Source organism: Aythya ferina, assembly GCF_964211825.1.
Source record: "Aythya ferina genome assembly, chromosome: Z".
Classification (NCBI taxonomy): Eukaryota; Metazoa; Chordata; class Aves; order Anseriformes; family Anatidae; genus Aythya; species Aythya ferina.
The window spans coordinates 32,813,746-32,824,427 of NC_140299.1; the positions used below are offsets into that span (position 1 = coordinate 32,813,746).

The 10,682-nt window shown below is 36.3% G+C and overlaps 1 long non-coding RNA gene across 1 annotated transcript; it reads left to right on the top strand.

The window, feature by feature from the left end:
* The first annotated feature begins 2,612 nt into the window (after window positions 1-2,612).
* LOC311427840 lies at window positions 2,613-7,541 on the top strand. Its single transcript, XR_014687591.1, has 2 exons — window positions 2,613-3,362; window positions 5,663-7,541. It is a non-coding gene; the product is annotated as an uncharacterized lncRNA (long non-coding RNA).
* The last annotated feature ends 3,141 nt before the right edge of the window (window positions 7,542-10,682 follow it).

Genomic DNA, 10,682 nt, shown 5'->3' on the forward strand with positions numbered 1-10,682 from the left:
GTTTAAAAAGCTTTGTACCATGTTATGTGCTTATAGGATGGTGAGAGTCACAGCAATGAGACCAAGTAATCTGATTACTAATTTCATCAAAATAAAACTGTAAAATACAGAACCTAAATCTCATATCTTACACTTCATAGACATTGTATTAGACATATACATTAGTGCTAAACTAGAGTTTTCTGGAAAGATCTACTAAAAACAAACAAACATTCTAAAACAAAGCAATTCTTACAAATTTTGCACTAGTGACTTTGACTTAGCCAGCGTAATTATACTTACGCTGGCTAACATATAACATAATTATATCTTCCCCAATGTTTCCCCCTGTGTACAGGATTTCTTCATGGTTATATTTAACTTCAGTAAAATTTTAGTGTTCATACAAATGAATAATACTATAATTACCCAAAGATTTATAATAAAATCAGTAAGAAAAAATGGGTAAAGAGAAAAAAATAGAGAGAAAAATGCTCCTATTACATATTCTGAACCACACAAATGAGAAAAATTAAAATTCTTAAATATTCTTTAAATATTCATAAATTTGTGAAAAAATATGCTAGTACCTTCAAAGGTTAACATAGGCTTTGTAGACTAGTGTATTTAATTTACAGGTAGAAGATAACAAATACTTGCTTGTTTTTGCTTTCTTAAATGGTGTTTCAAATTAGCTTGAGATATAATATTTTGTACAATAAAATTAATACTTGTATCTGCAGATTAGAAATTATTATTGTTATTGTTACTGTTAAAATATTTTGTTATAATATTTTTATATTTATATATATAAATATATTATATATTTTTTATATATTTTATATATTACATTATATTACATTATATTACATTATATTACATTATATTACATTATATTACATTATATTACATTATATTACATTATATTAATATATTATTATAACAACAACAACAACAACAACAAAACAACAATAATAATAATAATAATAATAATAATAATAATAATAATAATAATAATAATAATAATTATTATTATTATTATTATTATTATTATTATATCCGGGTCCAGAGAAGGGTGACGAAGCTGGTGAGGGGCCTGGAGAACAAGTCCTACGAGGAGCAGCTGAGGGAGCTGGGCTTGTTCAGCCTGGAGAAGAGGAGGCTCAGGGGCGACCTTATCGCTCTCTATAGGTACCTTAAAGGAGGCTGTAGTGAAGTGGGGGTTGATCTATTCTCCCACGTGCCTGGTGACAGGATGAGGGGGAATGGGCTTAAGTTGCACCAGGGGAGTTTTAGGCTGGATGTTAGAAAGAACTTCTTTACCGAAAGGGTTGTTAGACATTGGAACAGGCTGCCCAGGGAAGTGGTGGAGTCACCATCCCTGGAAGTCTTTAAAAGACGTTTAGATGTAAAGCTTAGGGATATGGTTTAGTGGGGACTGTTAGCGTTAGGTCAGAGGTTGGATCTTGAGGTCTCTTCCCACCTAGAAATTCTGTGATTCTGTGATTTTATTTTATTTTATTTTATTTTATTTTATTTTATTTTATTTTATTTTATTTTATTTTATTTTATTTTATTTTATTTTATTTTATTTTATTTTATTTTATTTTATTTTATTTTATTTTATTATTTTATTTTTTAATATCTGTAGCACCTGATATTTTGAACTTTGCTTGTTTATTTTAAGGTGTCATGTTAAGGGGTGTAGCCGATTAACCGTTATGGGTCAAGTGGGATTCACCAATAACGCATTAACCGTTAGGGGTCTGGTTGGATTCAGAGCACTGAACTACCACAGTCATGGATTAACCAATAACATATAACCACCCTTAGTCTAGTCGCGTTTAATGAGAACTATCACGGCTAGGAATAATGCATTCAAGTGCAATTTATTACAGCAACAGGTACACAGGTTCTTTGGATTGCCGGCGATACTTATTGTCTGCAAAAGCAAGCTAGCATGCATGAAATACACAGGTGACACAGGTGTGCAGCCTGAGAATTAACATGTTAAAAGGCACAAAGTCTCTATAGAGATTTTTAAGTTTCCACAGAGACACACGGTATAATCAAGTGGTCAAATCTCACCCAAAGGCATCCCAATGGCGGGAGGGGAGGAAAAGAGGCTCAGCCCATCCACTGATCCCAGGGGTCAGGAGGTCCTTGGGATGGTGTATTCCCTGGGGATTGTATCTCCCCTGACGGTGGTATCTTCCCTAACTATGGTATCTTCCCCAGCATCTCCTCTCTCTTAGGCCAATTTATGTTATTTTCTACCTTTTAGGTGGAAGTTGAGTGACTCTAGTCAAGCATATCTTAGTTATGATTGGTGACATGCACCCAGTGACCTGACCATGTGCTACTTTTTTTCTTTGGAGTGGAGTATCTTTCAGCCCGTAATTTAATTTATCTTGCCAGTGCCTTCAAAGCACTGAAATTTGTATCTGTACATTTTCTAGTAAAGTCCTACACACATATGGCCTCAAGTGTATCATACACTGATATAATATCAAATTTTTGGTTTAAAATATTTTAGAAGTCCATGCAAATATTTATCTGCTCTACAACAGGTATCACTTTATAGAAGCTTTGTAAGCAGCAATAAGGTGTTGTAGTGAGTTAGGCAACATATTCAGACTGACAGTTTGCCTTTTGTATGGGTCAATGAGAAACTTAAAGGCAATTAGCAGTGAAAGATAATTACCTTACCTAGGGAATTATTGATCTGACAGTCCTATCTTTTAGGACCATGCATCATATTTAAAATGAAATGTTTTGCCCTGCACCTCCAAGCAATCAATTAATGTAAACTATCTGCAATATATTAGTAGCACAACTTTCCTTGGGAACACATTTACTTAGTTTATTCTCCCACAAGAGAAGGAGGTTTTGTGTTTAAAGGGATAAATAAATAAATAAATAAATAAATAAAGTGCAATAGAAACTTTCTAGAAAAATGATCATTTCCTTTTTGTTCTTTTCAGGATTTTTGGATGTTGGTCGATGCTTGCCTGAACATGAGCCGGCAGTGTGCACAGGTGGCCAAGAAGGCCAATGGCATCCTGGCTTGTATCAGGAATAATATAACCAGCAGGACCAGGGAGGTGATCAGCTCCCTGTACTATGCTCTGGTGAGGCCACACCTCGAGTACCGTGTTGAGTTCTGGGCCCCTCGCTTCAAGGAAAACATCAAGGCCCTGGAGCATGTCCAGAGAAGGGCTACAAAACTGGTGAGGGGTCTGGAATACAAGTCTTATCAGGAGTGCCTGAGGGAATTGTGGTTGTCTCGTCTGCAGAAGAGGAGGCTCCAGGGAGACATTATTACTCTTTACGGCTACTTGAAAGGAAGTTGTTGGGAGCTAGTGGTCAGCCTCTTCTCACAGGTAAGTAGTGAAAGGTATAGAGGGAATGGCCTCAAGGTGCGCCAGGGGAGGTTTAGGTTGGAAATTAGGAGAAGTATCTTCTCAGAAGGAGTAGTCAGGCACTGGAACAGGTTTCCCAGGGAAGTGATGGAGTCACTGGCCCTGGGGGTGTTTAAGGAAAGGTTGGATATGATGCTTAGGGACATGGTTTAGTGGGTGATATTGGTGGGTTGGACTGGATGATCTTGGAGGTCTTTTCCAACTGTAGTAATTCTATGATTCTATAATTCTGTGTATTTTATATTAATATAAAAAGACATATAACTATTAGAGAGTGTCTAAAGGAAGGTTATGAAGATGATGAAGGGTCTGAAGTGCAAGGCGTATGAGAAGTGGCTGAAGTCACTTGAGTTGTTTGGTTTATAGAAGAGTAGTCAGCACGGGTTTATGAAATGCAGATCCTGCTTGACGAACCTGATCTCCTTCTATGACAAAGTGACGTGCTGGGTGGATGAGGGAAAGGCTGTGGATGTGGTCTACCTTGACTTCAGCAAGGCTTTTGACACCGTCTCCCACAGCATTCTCCTCAAGAAACTGGATGCTCTTGACTTGGACTGGCTCACGCTTCGCTGGGTTAGAAACTGGCTGGATAGCTGGGCCCAAAGAGTCGTGGTGAATGCAGCCAAGTCCAGTTGGAGGCCAGTCACTAGTGGCGTTCCCCAGGGCTCGGTGCTGGGGCCGGTCCTCTTTAATATCTTCATCAATGATCTGGATGAGGGCATTGAGTGCACCCTCAGTAAGTTTACAGATGACACCAAGCTAGGTGCGTGTGTCGATCTGCTTGAGGGTAGGAAAGCTCTGCAGGAGGATCTGGATAGGCTGTACCGATGGGCTGAAGTCAACTGCATGAAGTTCAACAAGGCCAAGTGCCGGGTCCTCCACCTGGGGTGCAATAACCCCAAGCAGAGCTACAGGCTGGGAGAGGAGTGGTTGGAGAGCTGCCAGGCAGAGAAGGACCTGGGAGTGATGGTTGATAGTCGGCTGAATATGAGCCAGCAGTGTGCTCAGGTGGCCAAGAAGGCCAACAGCATCCTGGCTTGCATAAGAAACAATGTGACCAGCAGGGCTAGGGAAGTGATCGTCCCCCTGTACTCGGCTCTGGTGAGGCTGCACGTCGAGTACTGTGTTCAGTTTTGGGCCTCTCGCTACAAGAAGGACATTGAGGTGCTTGAGCGGGTCCAGAGAAGGGTGACAAAGCTGGTGAGGGGCCTGGAGAACAAGTCCTACGAGAAGCAGCTGAGGGAGCTGGGCTTGTTCAGCCTGGAGAAAAGGAGGCTCATGGGTGACCTTATTGCTCTTTACAGATACCTTAAAGGAGGCGGTAGCGAGGTGGGGGTTGTTCTATTCTTCCACGTTCCTGGTGACAGGATGAGGGGGAATGGGCTTAAGTTGCACCAGGGGAGTTTTAGGCTGGATGTTAGAAAGAACTTCTTTACCGAAAGGGTTGTTAGACATTGGAACAGGCTGCCCAGGAAAGTGGTGGAGTCACCATCCCTGGAAGTCTTTAAAAGACGTTTAGATGTAGAGCTTAGGGATATGGTTTAGTGGGGACTGTTAGCGTTAGGTCAGAGATTGGACTCGATGATCTTGATGTCTCTTCCAACCTAGAAATTCTGTGTGATTCTGTGAGATTGAGGGGAAGACCTCATGGCAACCTGCAGCTTCCTTGCCAGCAGAGCGAAAGGGCAGGTGCTGATCTATTCTGTCTGGTGACATCTACAGGAACTGAGGGAACGGTATGGAATTGTGATGGGAGGTTCAGACTGGTTATTATAAAACAGTATTTCATTGAGAGAACATTCAGTTAATCAGGCATCGGAACAGGCTCCCCAGGGAAGTGATCATGGCAGCAAGCTTGTCAGAGTTCAATAAATATTTCAGCAATGCTGTCTGTTATACGGTCTGATTATTGTGAGGTCCTATGTGGAGCCAGGAGCTGGACCTGATGTTCCTCGCGGGTCCTTTCCAACTCAGGATATTCTACAATTCTATGATATTTCAATGTGAATAATTGTAATCAAATATAAAACCCTTTATATTTTTTCTCAGATTCTAGTTAGATTTTGAATGGTAGCCTCTTGTAGCAACTGTACTTTATTAATTTCAAATAAAAATATTTGTGTCAATGAAAATTTATGCAAATATAAATTAATTATGGAATTACAAATAACCATTAATAATAACCATTAGTGAACTTTGACCAACAGTTCTCTGTTTTTACCGAAGTTAAATAATTCTTTTTTTTAATTTTTTCTGCCTAGGTTATTGAATTAGATCCCTGGTCAGGCAAGCCAGCCTTCTGGTCCGCCTGCTTGACTTCTGACATTTTGCATTTGCTTGTATCTGTGCTTTTACGAGGCAGTAATTGAAAACCGACCAGCACTGATGGACTCCAAAGCCTGTAAAAGCAGTTTAACTGGGGACCTCACTAGCTAGTTACCTCAGCTGGCTGTATTCCGTCTTCCCCAAAACCAGGGTTGAAGTTTTGATGGCAATTTTCATGCTATCATGCAAATTTTTAAACTTGACTGTTTCATGGTCAATATGAAAATTAATTATGTTTGAATTACAAATAATTACCATTAGTGAATTTTGACCAACCGTTCTCTGTTGTTACTGAAGTCAAAGAAATTTACAGTTTATGCAAAATATTGTTCACATGAAAGAAAACCTAGCTGTCTGGAACATGTTTAGTGCACCATTGCTCATGAAACTAGCTCCAAGCAAGCAAACCGTGATGAGAATTTACTTACAGCATCTGTCTATGAATACAAAGTTATGGAGTATAAAGGTATTTACACTCAGGAATCCAACTGCAAATTGCTTGCCCACAGAAAAGTACATTGCTATATTGTCAGTCAGCCTGGAAGGTCTAAATCAACTGGAAGCTCCAAATGCTGTTTGGTACAGAGACAGATTTGTCATCAGCAGACAAGTCCACATGCTCCATGAGACTGTCACCCTTATTTCTTGAATGAAAAACACATATCTTTTCAGGATTTTCTTCCTTCCTAGAAAATTATAAATATACCAAGCAGGAATACAGGGCTGTAGAGTCTCCCTAATGATTATATTCATTTTTTATATTCTTTACTATGTTATTTTTTTAGAGGGAATCTAGACCAGATTTTACAGCATAAAGAAACTGCTCAGAAGTTGATATATAATTGAATATTATTTAACTGTTAAAATAAAATTTCTCAAATAAATGACTACCATGTAAAATGTAACTCTATGAAAAACCAGAATAAATAAATTAAAAAAAAAAGTATCTAATAATCACTGGAAATATTTTGAAATTATTTTGAAATATTCACGATTAATAAAAAAAATATCAGAATTATGAGGAATATTTTATTGAAAAATAATCATGTTTTTGGAGAAAATATTTAAACACAGATAGCAGTAAACCTCTTAATCTCAAACCAGTTTTTTATTGTGCATTCACATGCACATTTTCCTCCCCTGAGTAATTATAAATGCGTTTGGCATTCAAGTTCTATTTTGTTTATTTGTGATATTACTGGGAGAAGGAGAAGAAAGAAAAAAAAAATCAGTCATATATTCCATTTAAAAAGGGTGGATGAAATAAACATGTTGAAAAATAATAATAATAAAAAAATGGCTTCAGTTTCTGAGAAAGCATATTGATGTGCTTTTTATACACTGTACTTCCTCCTTTTGTTAAAAGAGTTGTATAGACATTTCACACTAATCGATCGTGGAGTATTGATCCAAATGGTAATATGACCTCCCATCAATGAGGAGAAGTATATTATGGAACATGCTATACTTCTGCAAGCACACAGTTTTGTTTTGCATTTTGTTCTGCTATCATAAAATGTAGAGTCAAGTATTATTATCTGTAACCCTTGCTTTCTATACTGCTACTATTAAATAAGAAAAAGGTTTAAAAATAAGCTTTACAGAATGCAACAAAAATATGCCATCAAGAAAATATACTCTAGAGAATATATTCAAAGCTCTGTCTGTATATAATCAAGCTCTTTATTCTAGACATCCAAGCTTCCTATTAACATTCTTGTGCAGAAAAAGGAATTTAACAGTTCATTCTCCTTTACATACTGTAGTACCCTTCTTATGTTAACTGTTTTGTAAATAAAAGCATTTTAAAAACAATTTCTATTATGGATTTATTTGTCAAGCATTTTTGTCAACATTGGTTGACTCATGATCATGTGATGCACAGTCTCAATAAATAATATAAGTTATGCCTCCAGCTCACTGTAATTGAACTGAAAATTCACTCTGCTTTGCTTGTGTATGTTATTGCATTTATAATAGAACAACTCACAATAATTTTATTCTAAGTGGACTACTTAGCACAAAAAAAAAAACCAAGCAAACAAAAACAACAACAACAACAAAAAAACGTGGAAACAGACATAATACAACAGGTACTAAGTAATTCACAAGAGGTTATAAAAAGAATAGGGTCAGAATCGTTGGCAAAATGAAAGTCTGCTGACCCCTACTACATGGGGTTAACTTATAAAATGTGATGCCTTGCAATCTTGATGGATGTGATTTTGATTTAGTAAGAAAGAGAGCAAGCTAAGATATTCTTTCAGTAATATCTTAGTACTCACTCTAGTGAGTACTCTTAGTACTTACTCTACTCAGTTTTGTAATTAAAATGTTTATTCATAATACACCAAGACCAGGAGATAAAAATCTCCTGAAAATAAGGTGTTCTTAAAATATACCGAAAAATCTTTCAGATCTAGTCCAACTCCCTCCTTGATTAAAGTTAGCATGATCAAGGAAGTCATGTGACAAGTGATAAACAGGATGAACAGGAAGAAAAAGATGTGATGTGAAAATTAACTTGAAAAAAAAAATGTTATTAATATGTGTTCATAAACTTCTCAACTTGCTACTGCTAGATGAAATAATACAAATTTACTCTATCATGTTTAAAATATTACTTAAGAATTCTTGTACAATGCAAAGTATATTTGCATATTGTTGCAGTCTGAGACTTTTCTCAGTCCCATACTACATCACCACATACTACATCACATTCAACAGCTCATTTAGAAACAGGCATCAAAGCAATGTCTAGTTTTGTGTGGTTTAGCCTGAAAACTTGTTTATTGATTAAAAGATCATCAAAGTTACCACTGAAAACAAGGATTACCAATAAATACAAACAATTTTTCATTGAAAGATTGCCTTAAGTTATAGGGGAGAGGAAAGTTTCATAGCATACGTATTTCTACAGCAAACTAACTTTATGAGCAAAAAATTGGAAATCCTTCCATTGAGAAGTTACACAATATTTCCATGACTGCTTAAGCACTGTTTGCTCCCTTTATGCAGACTTTCCCTTGTCCCAGTGTGTCTCAATGTTATTTGTCAGTACCTGACACCTACAGATCATTCTCCTTCTTAGCTGAGCCAGAGGTTAAACAGCAGAAGTGAAAACTTTCCTTAAAAGCATAATAATAATAACAACAACAATAACAACAATAATAAAGAAACCATAGACAAGTAGAAAAGACCATATAAACTTTATGCCACCTTGAACAAAGCTTTATTTCTCTTTTTCTTTCAGGTGGTGAGATCCCTGATATTGTTAGATGTCGTAACATCATCTGTTAGTATGCCATTCTTAAAACAATGGAGTTCTTGTAACTCCTAAATCAAAAGACAAAAAATTGCATTCTGTATTTCTTAAGAACTTAGCCTGACTCCAGATCAACACAGATATTCTGTCATTCCTATCTTTAGGAATAAAGTTTTAAACATGTATGGAAACAAAAAGAATAAGCTATCTTCAATCTCTCTCTGAGATTCAGTGTCCCCATTGTTTTCATTTTTACATTTTTTTTCATCTTGACTCTGCTTTCAAGGAAGGCAGTCCTGGAAAAGAATCAAACAAAATACTTCCTTGTCAACTCCAAGACACATCATGTTAATAAAAATGGCAAAAGCTCCCTCCCACATAGTCTTTAAAATTCCAACATGAAAACAAACAAGCAAAAAAATAAACAAACAAATAAATAAATAAAAGAAGGAAGCTGACTGGGTTCAGTGCTACCTGAGGGAGGCTTGAACCATAAGCTCCGAAAGAGATTTTTCAAGACTAAATTTACATCGCAACTTGGAGGATTCTGACCCAGAATGAAATAATGTCTACAAGGCGGTCTAGATTTGAGTCTCAAAACCCCTGTTATTCCCTTGCATACTGCATTATGGCTAAACTATTTGCTCTGGAATGACAATGTCAGAGACACTTCAGCAACTTTCTTGTTTGGAAGTTCTAATTTATTCCAGGAGTTTGTTTTGAAATAAAGAAAAGTATGTAGATGAAGAGGGTGGCATTTACAGGCTTCCTGACAGAGTAAGAAAGTGGGGAAAAAATGATGGCATACATAAACTATATACTGCAAATTAAAATTTGAAAGTTTGAAAACTCTCATCTACAAAAAGAGCTGCAAAAACAGTGCTTAAAAATAGCAAAACATGGGGTTAAAAGCTGCAGATCCAATTTTGTTCAAGTTCTTACTTATTTTGTACATTTGGCCACTTACAAGTGTGTAGGTTATGATATTGCTTAGATTAGCTTTAGGTCTTTAAATATTGAAAGTTAGGCAAGGGAAAAGGAAAGTTATGTTACACTAAAGATTTTTTAATCTGAATAAAGAATAAAGAATGGAAACAATAATTTCTACTTGGATACACCTCATTTTCTCTCTGTTTCTTTTTATTAATCAGTATTCTAGTCTCCTGCATTTGGAAGAGTTTGAAAATATACCAAAGGACAAGAACAAATGAAAAAATAGTATTGACTATGAAGGAAATGTAAACAAATAAGCAAATTTTTTTTCTTATAACTATTTCTAATTTTATAATACCACAGAACAGCTTAGACATGATTCAACCAGACTTCCGCTGGCAGAATACGGTACAGTCATCCAAAGGTCTTCTTAAGAGTAAGATGGCCATGAAAGAAATCATGAAGTAATGTTATTTATTCTGAAGACTTCACAAAGATGAAGAAAAGTATTTTGCTTGAATATCAGTAAGGGCTCCTCACAGATAATAGATGAAGACAGCAGAAACAGGGACTCAGTTATTGGACTTGTATCCATAATATATAATGTATATATTGTATATATATGCATAATGGACTTGTATCCATAATATATTTTGGGGCACCAAAAATCTTCTCCAGTTGCCTAGTGACATCAGATGAGTCTAAGATAATGAGTAGCTTGCAAAACTACTTAAATACTACTTAGACTCTTAAATGCC